The following is an 8634-nucleotide window of genomic DNA, read 5'->3' as shown; positions in this document are numbered from 1 at the left end:
ACTTTTCCACATGGATTTCTGTAGTCAACAGGCCACGCCCTGGAAAAACAAGACGACGGAAATCTGCCTGCTTCTGTCCCTCATGGTTACGTGGAGTTGTCTTCCACTGTGTCTCCAATTAACTTCTGTGTCTCTGGACCTACGTCGTCGTCGTCGTGACACAGAAGACGCATGAAAATCCTCTCTGAGTGAAACATTCAGATTGAAATCAGCTTTGGAAAAATCTGTTCAGATTTGACAAAAAAAAATCAAATCTGGATATGTTTAGAAATCTGATTTAGGCTGCAGACTAAACAAGATCTTAGAAGACAGATCAGAGACTTGTCGTCAGCTTACCTCTGTCCTCTGACCTGCCGCCGTTTGACAGGGGTTAAAGAATCTCTTTTTTTTTTTTTATTAAAACTGAACCAGCATTGTTTTCAAACATCTCGAGGCGAGCAAATCGGAAATCATTTTTTTTTATAAATAAAATGTTGTGGGTGCAGCCTAATCAGATCACACACAGGAAGTGGACTTCCTGTCTCTTTGTTGTCATTGAGCTGAGCAGCGTAGTAATCCAGACAGTGAGTTTAGTTTAGACTCTTAAGCTAACGGCTAACAGCATATTATTAGCTGGATTAGTTAACCCACATGTGGAGAACAGGGTCCAGGTCTAAGGTCAACTGTGCTGTGCTTATGACGCGTTCCAGTTACATCGGAACTCAGACGTTGGAGGAAACAACATATCCTGGACTATTGTTAGCTATACTAATGTAACAACAACAAAAAAAGTACGTAGTAATGTCCACTGGTAAAGAAATTGAACAGTTTTATGTGAATAAAAGTTTATTTAACAGTAAAAAATGAGCAGTGTCAAATCCTACGTCAAAGGTGTAGTGACTCCAACTCGAGGTGGGGGGCGTTCCTCCTCAACTCGGAAATTCCAATTTCCGACAACTGGAACGCATCGTTATGCTGATGCTGTCGATAGAGGCCCCGCCCTCTGTCTCCCCACATGACTGTGTGACTGTCAGACTTGATTTATCAACATTGACTGTCGTCCCGTCTGTGTGTATACACTCTGTGTATGTGTGTGAGTGCGTGCGACTGTGATTATGGTCTGGATGCTGCTGCCACCCGCTTGAGCCAAAGTATTCATATCAAATTATGTATTTATTGTTGGGCTGTTACATTAAAAATGAATCCATGAGAATGAATGAATACATGAACATGTATGGGTGTTTTTTTGTTTGCGTTGAAAAGAAGAATTATATCTGCACACAATTCTACGCCAAAACTAATCCACGTGATGTCGCCTTGTTCTCAGATTTCAGCCGTTACAGAATGTTAATAAATGTTAGTTTTTTTCATAATCGACAGAAATTATAGTAAATACCTGAAATAAAATGAGATACAAACAATATCTCTGTTCTCTGTAATAATGGCTATACATTAGTATTTGGAAATGGAAAAGAAGGATTATTGTGTGACTTTTTATTTTGTTTTAGTGAATATCATCATTGCTGCAATTCTGGTTTATTCCATTCATGCATAAACTTAACCGGTCAAATTGTAATGTATAGCCATTATTACAGTCAATTCTGTCAATCATGAAAAAACAAACATTTATTAACATTCTGTAACGGCTAAAATCTGAAATCTGTTCTAAATGTGGCTCCCAACAAAAGTTTATGATCTACAATTCCTGCCAGAATGTTGTTCCCGGTGCAGGTGAGCGACGATGAAACTATGTGAGCGTAACATCCACACGAGTGAGTAACGTGAGAAGAATGTTGGCACACGGGGTCACGGCTGTGTGTACGGCGGCTGCGGCTCCGACAACACCGTTTATTTTCACAGCATACGCGTCGTAACATGAGCCGACATGCAGCTTTAATGATCGACTCTTTCTTGCTACAGGGGCTCAGAGGACGAGGCGAGGACGAGACGGAGGCGACAGCTCTGAGAGGGAAACTCGCGCCAGTAGTGATGGAGCAGTGAAATCTGCTCTGTGTGAGCACAGATGACTGCAAATGTGCGATTATTCTGCCAACGAGGGCCCGAGTCATGGTGAGAGTCGTGGTAGAGAGAGAGAGGAGACGGTGTCAGGGACCTGAAAAGGGGTCATGGGTCATTGAGTGCTGAGTAAAACTTGTGCCAACACTCTGAAACATAAAATCTATTGGTGCTTTTCCATGATACAGTTCTAGTTCAGTACTGAAATACCATTGAACGTGGTCGCGATTGAGTTCGCAATTGATCTCCGGCTTCTCTAAATACACCAGACTCCTCTGTTAAATATTGACATTTCCTTTGCTAAATGTTGGAGATAATTTTTTCAAGATTTTCTTCTTTAATCTACAGTTCAGCATGGTTTTGATTCTTGTGTCGGACGTCGCGCTCATGACGACACTCTCTGACCAATCAGTGGCCGGCAGTCTGTTGACGTCACATTTGAGCGTCGGCTGAGCTCGCTTGGAACCTCGTCAGAGCAGGTACGAGCCGCGTGGAGCCGAGTCGTGCTGGAACCGTGCAGTGGAAAAGAGCCAAATGATGATGGACATCCATTCACACTCACACCTAGAGTGTCCACTTAAACTCTGCATGTTTTTGGACGGTGGTAGGAACTCAGAGAACCCAGAGAAAGCCCACGTACACACGGAGATACAACATGCAATCTCCACACAGAAAGGCCTTAACTGGGATGTGAACTGGTAGCCACAAATGATTCAATGTTTAAAGAAGACTTTTTTATGAATGAAACAAGAACACTTCAGAGGAACCAGTTAGAATCAAAGCTTCCTCTTCGGTTCACGTAAGTGTGACACTGAGGTTTGACCTCTGAGGTGAATGTTTTTGTGAGCGATGGCAGAAGGAAATGTTTGGTTCCTCCTGATGTGAAGCCTCTGAGAGTGGACACACTGTCAGTGGTAATGAAGGACAGTGCAACCCGAGTCTGTGCAGCCTCCAGCCCCAGGATTAATTAAAACAAAATAACGGAGTGGGATGACGGGGGCCGGGCTGGGGCTCGGGTTCCACGCATGAAAAGGAAGCGCTCGGAGATGAAAACCTCGTCTGTAGCCGGAGCCGGGGACGGTCACAGGAGCTGGTATGTGGAGCGCTGTCTCTCTGGCCTCACCGGGCTCATGCTGTCATAGCAAGGCCACCTACAGAGAAGTGAGGAGCTTCTGTTTGCGTGCACTCACCCTGTGAACCCACACACACACACACACAGCGTGAGAACATGTCGGGTCAAGGATCCTCTTTTAATAGTGTCCACCTGCTCCTTGTGTCCACTTTCTAAATATGCACCTGTTGGGAGCAGAGTTGCAGGACGGACGAGCTCAGAGTTTACTGTATTTACACCCGTGATATTTCATCGAAAAAAAGCCTTTTTCTCTACAGAGCGCCCCCTACAGTTTCCAAAGTGACTTACAAAAGAGGAATAAGCTACATAGAAGAAGTCTTGGAAATAACTTCTCTAGATAGAACAGTGGAATGACTGAGGGTGAGAGTGCAGGGGAGGAGGTGAGGTCAGTGCTAGGACAGAAGATGCTCTTGGAAGAGTTGGGTCTTCAAGAGTTTATGAAATATAGACAGTGACGCTCGGCACAAAAAGAGTCTGGATTGTCTCGTGCGGGAGCGTTGGCACCGCCAGACGACAATCCTTTGATGAACGGAGTAGTCGAGGAGTAACATGAGCCTTTAAGACGTTAAGATCCCTCTACACTGTACTGTAAGAGGTGATTCAGTCAGGTAATCTGTAGACTCCAGTCCTCCACCTCTGCCATCTTCATATACTGCACATTAGGGTGTTTTCATTTAATTTGTGAGTCAGGAAGCACATAAAATGTTCTTTTAACAAGAATTCTTCTTCAATATTTGGTCAAATTTGTGTAAGATTTCAATGAAAATCTGGTTAGAGATCTTCACAGCAGCAGTGTTATTTGGTGATGTCATGGTCGTTTCCACGTCTCCTTATCATCCCGGATCTGTTTTCTGCATTTCTGCAACTGTGACAGACGAGAAGATCATTAAAGGAGGTTTACTGCTAAATGACTCTATCTGTCACACACACACACACACACACACACACACACGCTGTAGGTGCAGATGTGGAAGCAGATGTTTTCTATACGTCTGAACTCCCAGTGTGAGTATAAATCACTCTGAAACACCGCAGCGCCGCTCTGAGGGAAACTTCAGCTCTTCATAAAAACATGGAATATGTAACACATTAGTGGACGTGACTTCACGTTAGTGACAGATGAAGCATCGAGAGCACAGGGGTCAGCAGGAGGTCACATAGTCACAAAGTCTGAAGAGAGAGAGTGAAACTCACGGATCCAGGTGTTTCAGGTGATCCATAACTCATAACTTCTCATCTACTTGTCGGCAACTTCATTAGCTCCGCCCGTTAACTTATCGTTAATCTAATCAGCCAATCACATGACAGCAGCTCAGTGCATTTAGACATGTGGACATAGTGAAGGCTGAAGTCGGTGAAGTTCAAACTGAGCATCACAAAGAGGAGGACGAGGTGATTTCAGTGGCTTTGAACGTGACATGTTAGTTGGGCCTTGTTTAAATTGCAGAAGATACGATTTTTCCAACGCCGATTCAAACCACACAAAGGATTTCAGAGTGCCTTCTGCGTCACTCGCAGCACAAATCCAACGACGACGACAAGACGTAGAGAGACGGAAGTGAATTGGAGGCGCGTTAAAATGGTGGGCAGACAAGGAGATGATGTGCCTGGCATCGTCAAACGTCTCCATGTGCTCCCACCAGACATCGCTGTCATGGCGGCACAGGAGGCGGCAGAACTCATCAGTCTCCTCCGTTTTCTTGCAATCAGAAGAAACTCCAGCTGAAACTTCAGCTCCACTCGCCCATTTTGGGACGGGCACAGATTTCTGTCGTCCATTTTGTTTAGACTACTTGTTTTCCCATGGGGCGTGGCCTGGCCTGTTACTGTCCAAATCCATGTGGAAGACGAGACTCGACAATGTCAATATGGCACACACACACACACACACACAGATCAGATCTGATCACTTACAATCCAATATATAATGTGAGTAGTTTGTTCAGGACGATCAGATTCTGATCCTAATCTGATCATATTTACTAACTACAGATAAAAGTGACAACCACCGTGAGAGGAAGAAATATGTGTTTGGAGATGCACTCTACAGCCTGTATGTTGCCACTCAGCACTGGACACTGGTCAGAAGCATGTGTGACCACCCAGTACACCGGTGACCCCTGTGTCAAGCCCCGCACTCAGTCTGGACCCCAGGGGGCCGGTGGAGTCAGTGCCAAAAGGTCACTTTTGAACAAAGTGAAGTCATTAAGGGATCAGGTCCTTCAGAGTCTTTTGTGAGCCCGGTGGATATCAGGGGCTGCAGGCTGAGATCGTGGAAGGTGAGGCAGGAGGCAGCGGCGGGCCCTGACCCCTGGGGCGGGCGCTGATTGCAGGGGAGTGTGGTACATTCAGTGCAGGATGCTTGTGTCTGTGCCTGCCCGCACTCTTAACATCAGCTGCCAGTTGTAATTGGCCCTGACTGAAGATGCATGTGAGGTTTTGGCAGCGCTGCGTCTCTGTGTCTCCTGCAGTCGCGATGTACAGTCAGCAGCGGCTGCAGGAGCAGGATTTACACGAAACGACACGGACGCGAGGTCAGACTGCGGCCCCCTCATTTCCTCCACATCACTCAAGCCGCACAACAACACACTGTTTGTGCATCTGACGCGCAAAACAGCTGAGAATACATCAAACTGACAGGCACTAAAGTGACTTTAAATCGGTATTGAAATAAAAAAATCATTTCAGCCATGGCAGGGAGAAGTTAATGATATCCTTTGGGAAGTGGAGGCGTAGAGGCCCCGCTGATGAAGTGCTCCGTGTTAGGTCCAGATTTATGTGGGAATAATCAGGTGCAGGCCGAGGTTATTAGAGTTAACGACAATAACGCAAACTAAAATTGAGATAGATAGATAGATAGATAGATAAATAGATGATAGATAGATAGATAGATAGATAGATAGATAGATAGATGATAGATTGTTATGCAGTTAATTGGGTTGCTTCATCTAGGGCAGAAGTGTGGCCCCCCAGTTATTACATGTGGCCCACCACTTCATATCATTCATATATATTATGAAAACATGGTCCTCTTCCTTTAAACACAGTGTGTGTGGATGAGGCACAGCTGCCAGCGAGGAGAAAGAACATAGACAGAATATTATACTGTACATAATATCATGCTATACTATGGACTCATGAAAGTGGAAGGAACGGCTCATTAAACATGAATTTGTGAGTCTGCCGGGCAGGAAAACTGTGTTGTTAGAAACTATGTTCTTAAGAATCTAAATGTGCCCGAGGTGAGGTTTTTAATGTAATTATCCACTCATCATGTCAGCATGAATCACGTAGCGCGGCCCCTCCTCCTCCACCTGAGCAGCTACCGTCTCACCTGCAGTCTAATCCGACCGTTTGTTTACGACGATGAAAATACTTGAAATTGTACACACACATACAAAAAATCTCCGCTCTCGCTTATAAAAGCTCCGACTTGTCCTCTTTCTCCACATTTGATTAGCTTTAATTTCACCGGGCTCTGATCACACACACGGACGCGTCGCAACAGGCACGGCTGCTTCAAAAAATACCTCAGAAAAGCCCAAGGGGAAATAAGTGCGGTGCACCTTCATGTGGCTGTGGAGCCACAAGTGGGCGATAAAATATAAAGAAACAGCACAGAGACAGATGGAAGTCTGTTACGGTCTACGACAATGAAAAAGATCATAAGAAGCAGAGGGTTTGTTTATGGATTGTTTTTGGTCATATTGTCCAGCCCTAAGAGTTTTTCCAGTAAAGATGAGTGTTGAGCATTGATAGATTATTTGGATAGAAAGACTACTAGTTAGCTAGATAGAAAGACAGCTAGCTAGTTAGACGGAAAGACTGCTAGTTAGCTAGAGACGGTTAGCTATTTTAAAGACCGCAAGCTTGCTAGCTAGAAAGAAATAGAAGATATGAGATAAAAATAAATATGTGTAAAGAAAAATAGAACATAAAATACAATGGAAAAACATATTACACTAAAATATAATATTACCATAAGTGCACAAATGTAAGGACATACACCACATTTACACAAGGAATAAGGATATATAATGTAGTAAGAATTTTGAATGCAACTGGCTAGTGCAAAGGTTTGCATGTTTGAGCTGAAGTTATGAATAAGTACAGGATCAGGATAAAACTGGATCAATGTCATGATCTTCTCTCTCAATCATTTCATTTCACCCCAGCTCACCAGCCCCTCCTTCTCATCACCTTCCAGCCACTCCCTCCTCATCAGCCACTCCCTCCTCATCAGCTCAACTCCACTCACCTGTTCACAGCAGCTGCACCTGATCACTAATCAGCCCACTATATATACTCCTCTCAACCATGCGCTCACTGCCAGATTGTTCTATGTTGCCAGTACTAGTCTGTCCCGCGTTTTTCAGATTGGTTCCCCAGTACCGACCCTGCCTGTCCCCGACCTGCCTGCTCTGTCTCTACCCCGGTGATCTACTCTGCATTCTGCGAATGTGAAGAGTGAGGTGACGGACAGATAATCCACAGACAGTTAACCACCCACAGTCCTGGCTGCTGAAGAACAAGCTTCTGCTCTCCAGGAAAACCATTCCTGAGCTGATCCCCAGCAGGGAGTCTCATTCTCAGTCTGCACTGCTGCTCAAACAGCAGCAGCAGCGGCAGCAGCCACCTGCTCAGACGACACACTGAGGTCAGGCAGGTGGACATTACTGAAGATAAAAGGTTTTTTATGACAATGTGTTATTCTTGTTTTAATCAGGCCCAAGTGATGAGATGACGAAGGCTGTACAGTCTCTGCTCGGATTATTCATTTACACTTTTATATTTTTACTTTGAGGGCAGCCCATGGTCAAGTGGAAAGGGAAGTTTGCTTGTAACCGGAGGGTTGACAGTTCAAGTCCCAGGTCAAGGTCTGGGGTACCCCTGAGCAAGGAACCCAACTGACCCCAGCTGGGTAGGGGTGCACATCCAGTGATACTGGCCAAAAGTCTGTTTGCAGGCTTCCGACCTTATGCTTTTTATCTTCTCTTTAAGCTAAACAGGAAGTACCGAATACTGATTTCACTGACATGAAGCTTTCAGGGTGTGGTCTACATTTTGTATACTCTGATTGGTGGCCTCTATTTTTACATTACATTACAATGTCATTTAGAAGACGCTTTTATCCAAAGGGAATTGAGTACAACCTGCCATGGGTGGAGTTGAACTTGCGACCATGATGTCTTTTGCACCCAGGGTACCGGTCTTAACCACGGAGCTACCCCACCCCCTCTGTAAGTCATGGTGGTCACTCAACACCCTGACATGCATGGAGAGTGATATGAGTCACTTTGCTGGAACAGCCCCAAACAACCTGTATCAGGCCGTCTTACGACTTACTTACGACACGGATATAATCAATGTAGAACAAATAGGTTTAAAGAGTCATTTATTCCTGATTCAGTGTTAATTTTACGGCTGTATTTATTGATGTGTGACTTTAGCTGTAAACCAGATTACCTTGTGTGCATCATTATAAGATGCCCTGAACCTTGAAGTTC

This window comes from Solea solea, chromosome 9 (assembly GCF_958295425.1).
Source record: "Solea solea chromosome 9, fSolSol10.1, whole genome shotgun sequence".
Taxonomy (NCBI): Eukaryota; Metazoa; Chordata; class Actinopteri; order Pleuronectiformes; family Soleidae; genus Solea; species Solea solea.
Note: the sequence above shows the minus strand (reverse complement) of the source record.